Source organism: Trachinotus anak, unplaced genomic scaffold, assembly GCF_046630095.1.
Source record: "Trachinotus anak isolate AG129_WGS33_773 ecotype Australia unplaced genomic scaffold, CSIRO_AGI_Tana_v1 ptg000021l, whole genome shotgun sequence".
In the NCBI taxonomy this organism is placed as follows: Eukaryota; Metazoa; Chordata; class Actinopteri; order Carangiformes; family Carangidae; genus Trachinotus; species Trachinotus anak.
The window spans coordinates 11,015,274-11,020,443 of NW_027273872.1; the positions used below are offsets into that span (position 1 = coordinate 11,015,274).

At 42.0% G+C, this 5,170-nt stretch overlaps 1 non-coding gene across 1 annotated transcript; it reads right to left on the reverse strand.

Annotated features, from left to right (window-relative positions):
* Positions 1 to 4,221: 4,221 nt before the first annotated feature.
* trnav-uac (transfer RNA valine (anticodon UAC)) lies at positions 4,222 to 4,294 on the reverse strand. Its single transcript has one exon. It is a non-coding gene; the product is annotated as a tRNA-Val (tRNA).
* Positions 4,295 to 5,170: the final 876 nt, after the last annotated feature.

Sequence of the window (5,170 nt, forward strand, 5' to 3'; positions counted from 1 at the left end):
CATCAGACTGACAAGGTAACAGTCAGGAGCTCAGGTCCTAACACTCTGGACCTCCGGTTTAGGTTACCTGAGGATGAAATGGTCCTCAGCAATCATTCAGCAAGTTTAGCTGTGAGCGGAGATATGATGACAAAGAGCCTAAGAGACAGGTACGGGCATGTTCACTTTCTGTCCAGACTCGCTTTACTAAGATACATCTGCTCTTTTGGGTTTTTGTTCACAGTTTTATATCTTGGACAGAGTATCTGCTGGACGCCGGGAAGCATTTTTCACATTTTTCACAATTCTTGCATCTACGGCGGTGTAATTAATCTGGCTGACAGGTGTCTGCTGTGCAGGTACAAACAGCCAAATAATAGGGTCTGTTCAGGATGTGATGGCTCCTGCTGCGCTGTGCAGGAAAAAAAAAAAAAGGACCAGCAGGTGTTTACTAAAAATGAAACAGAGTGGAATCAGCAGTTTACAGCAGTTTATTCTGCAGCAGCAGACTGGGTTTTTACTGATTATTCATATGTTTTTGCGTAAGTGTGAGTGTGATGTGGCAAATACTTAAACAAAGAAGAAATTTTAGTCTTTGTTTTTTTTAAAAGAAAGAAGGAAAAAAGGAAGAAAATAGTATTAGTTTATATTAGTTTATATATCCTACTTTGTTAAATGAAATTAATAAATCACAGCTATTTTATGTTAAGTGATGGGATTATGTCTTATCAGCCACGAGTGGGCTTTTAATGTGAGCATGAAATAAGGAATTTCATTTGACCAGTATTTAACAGCAAACAAAAAATAGAAGTGATTCAAATGAAGATTATTAGTGCAAAACAGAGAAAGTGAGAACAGTGGTGGTGAGTTTGATGTTGAAGTGTTGTGTTAAAATAAAAATATGATCAATGATTTGATAGGTTTTAAGTGAAGTTTTTTCTGGACGCAAAGGGGGAACTTAGACATGAAGGCAGAAGAGTTGCATAAAAAGACAGTTTATTGTGTAGAGCAGAGAACAGAACTGTGCAGGACTTGTATGTATGACAGGGTGAGGCAGGGTTCTGGGGCGCAGGCGAAGGTGAACCCTCTGAATGTATGGACAATCCGGCAAAGAGTGGAGACCCAGGAGTTTAAGTACCAAGGGCCTTAAAATCTCATGTTTTTGTGAAAAAAGTTACGTGTTGTCACAGTTGCTAGGCGACAGGAGCATCACTTTGCAATGCAACGATGAGGTAGGTGACACAAAGCAAAAATCCTCCACAGGCCAGACTGTCTCACGGTTCAGCATTCATGATCTATAATGGCTACGAAGGGCCACACCTTTGTAGACCACAGCCCCTAGACTGGAACACAGCTAGAGACACTGTGGACAAACAGGAAATGTGAGGGAGGGGAAAACAACAGAAATGCATAGGGATGAGGGAGAGGCAAAGCTACTACCACTCTCTTGGTACGACTGAAAATGCAGCAGAAATAGAAAAATATTTCCATAGTATTGTAATAATGGATGGATATTTTGTCTCAAGGAAGACCAACAGGCTCTTATTTTGAAGGGAAAATGAGTGCTGTCTATATAACAGTTGAGCTGTGAGAAAAAATGTAAGAGTGTGTTTTGTAGTAGGACATTAAACTCACCTGGTTTAACCTGCTAACCTCGGCTTCACTGCAGACAAATCTGCTGCTCCTGTGAGAAACTGCTGCTCGACAACATCAGACATGAACAGCTGTACATAGAACTGATGTATAACTCCTCTATGGACTGATGAGAAACTCCATCAACACTTTATGGAGGGAATTAACACCAGTGTGTGTGTATGCGTGTGTGTGTGTGTGTGTGTGTGTGTGTGTGTGTGTGTGTGTGTGTGTGTGTGTGTGTGTGTAAGCTGCTAACTCGTGAGCGGGAGTCAGTAGAGACCAGAGTAGCAGCTGTAAAAATAGTTTATAGGAGGAATTAGAGCTGGTCATCATTAACCCGAGCCCAACGCAGAGCGATAAAAGACCAGCGGAGAACCTGCGCAGAAGCTTTTTAACGGCAGTGAAGGCCAACCATGGAGCTCCTGGGAGTCCTGATGGAGAAATGAGAAGTACGAGCCGACATGAAAGATGTGAAGTTAACGAACATGGAGCATCTGAAGTGGACTCGGCCTCAGAGGAAGAAGCTCGATATCTGTGTGTTTAATGCTGCCTGCAAGAAGAACAGTAACACTAATATATCTTTAATTTTCCCTCCTTTTAATTGTCTACATTTATGACTCGACAGAAATCTTAAAGTTGCACTAATCAGTGTTTTGTGTTTTATTTTAAACTATCCATCCATCCATATGTTATATGCTAAAATCAGTGGAGTGTTTTTCTAACTGTGGCCATGCCTGTGTTTAGGGGGAAAAACTGCTGATGTGAGAGATAAAAGACAGTCAGAGGTTCCTTGAGTGCTTGTGGGTTATCTCCGTTGTCCATTGTGAGTCTGACAATCAGTGGAAATCCCAGTCTTTGTGCCAGGTAATTAAGCCCATTGCCTCATGTTAAATTACCCCTGAACACCTCACATGCACACTCTTAATCGAAGCTACAAATTACATGTTTCCTGAACACCTCACATGCAGTGTATGTTAGATGGTACAATTTACTGATGTTCCTCAAACACCTCACATACAGACACAGTCTTAATCGAAGCTACAATTTACACATTCCCTGAACATCTCACATGCAGGCTATGTTAAATGGTACAATTTAGCGATGTTCCCTGAATGCCTCACATGCTTGATAGATGCTGAAAGGGGTTTTGAGGCAGTAGCAGTGGACTGTATAGTGACTTTATGGGAGTTTTAAGGGGGTTTCTAGTTATTGCTCTTTATATGAAGTTGTTTCAGGAATATTCTAGTTGTTAAGTTGCAGTGTGATAATTCCATCAAATAATAATGATACTCTCGATGTCTCGTGCGTCATTTTGAACGCATTTCCCGAAACCTAAGCCTGATACATCTAATATGTTTTGGACACTTTCTAGATGTTGAAATAAAGTTCTCCAAGTTTGAAGAAATCTTATCTGCACAAAATAAGTTTGTGAAGGCGGAGCCAACAGAGGGTCTGGCAGGTTGAAAAGAATAAAACAACTAGTCAAGTTAAAAAACATGCTGGTTTTTTTTTTTTTTACATTGTAGGTTGAACATAGTAATTACTTCTAACAAGCAGGGACTGCTCTCTGCGTTTATTTTCTCACAGAGGAAAGACAGAAAGCTCAGTGTGTGTGTGTGTGTGTGTGTGTAAAAGCACATATATAAAGCTGCTGATTATTTTCCTGGCCATTAATTCCCGCTGACACTCTATAGGGGTTATTTGCAGTGGCGGCTCTGATCTGCAATGACTGTGCCTCACACAATGAGGGAGTGACATTTTAATGTGGCGGATAGATCAAAATGGCTAATGTTTTATTAGCGGCCTGCCATTAGCTGCAGGTGAAAGCAGCTTTTATTGGAGCCCTTCCCTCCTCCATGAGCACTCTGTGCAAAAACAAATGAAGGTATTAACATTAAGCACCTCTTCCACTGAGGCATTGGGTCCCCTCACACCCGCTGTTATGTCCTCCAGTCAGAATGTACCCTGCTGCAGCTGCCATTTCCACAGCCCCGAGCCAGGTGAATGAAATCATTCCTCTGTTACAGTTACAGCTGTTGTGTGTTCACAGCCCTGGATTTTTGCTTCTGTTTAAAATGAATCTGAGGCGATGTTCAGGACGTGTCGGCTCGGTGCCGATATCAGTCCGACAGCCTGCTGCACCCTCCGCCACTTCTGCGTTTTCAGGAGAGAACGTAGAGAACAAAACAAAGAGAATGAAGGATGAGCGTGAACGCAGCAGGAGTCTCTCAGGCAGACTTCACACACACACACACACACACACACACACAGCTGCTTTTCATGTTTCTGTATCTCATACACACTACACAGACTCTCAGAAGTCAGTGACGATGTGTTTTTTCACACCAAACCTGTTCGGTTTGGTTCAAACTCTGGTGCATTTGGTTTGGCTCAATTGGGTCTGGCGTGAAATCTGTCACTGAAACACTGGTGTGGACCAAACGACCGTGCTGATAACGTCTGCAAACAAATTGCGTATTGCGGTGTGAAAACAACCTTTGGAGTGTATGAGGGTAGACGCAAATTGAAAACATGATCAATGTCCTTGTTTCTAACCTTCAGAAGTTAGTAAATTCACTTTTGAAGCTTTTTGTGACAGCAGAGTCATGGTTCCACTGGGGATTGAACCCAGGACCTTCTGCGTGTAAAGCAGATGTGATAACCACTACACCATGGAACCACACTGACAAAGGTATGTCACTAACAGGAGAATGATTTAACCAGTTTCAATGACTATATTATAGATCAATATAATACTGTCACATCTAGCTGGTGTCCTCAGCCATCAATTAATCATTTTATTTGTCCCCTGAGGAGCTATTTGGGTATGCAGCAGTGGGATATGTGCATAAAAAAGCATAAAAACATAAAACCACCAGGCACATAAATACAACAAAAAGACCAAAACATAAAGGAAAATAAGTTAATTGGATTTTTTTTTTTGTTTAATTGTTTTGCAGTTGTGCACAGTCTCTCCTGCTGCTGAGTCTGACCCTCATTTCACTGCTTTGCTCACTGTGCGTTGTACCTTGGCATGTGACAAATAAACCTGCTCTTCCTCATTATAACAGGTTTGTGACCAAGTGTCACATGATACTGGCCAAGAAACTGAGATAATATATCTGAAGATGTACCAGAATCAGAAGAAATCACTGGTGAAATCACTGGTGGCAGTCGGCGTGCAGTAGTGTATGTTTTGATCATGTAATTAAGTAAACAAGGGTCCCTGACCAGATCTGATTTCTTATCCTTGTAGAGCTGTTGAAATCTGCTCAGACATTAACTGACTGCTTCATCCGGCTGCATCCGGCTTCACTTCAACTGATCTTCCTAAACTCTCCACAGCTTATTAGACGAGTTTCGGGTTGCCCAGACAACCTGTCTCATGTTGTCTCAGCTTTACGAGGCTCGTAAACACACTCGGTAGCTGCTGCTAAATCCCAGCAGGGTGGACAGATAACTGAATCACGGCGCTTCGCCTCAGGACAGTTTACCTCCCGCACAGACATAAAACTGCAAAGAGGAGCACAAGTCCGTCTATCTATCTCCTAACTAA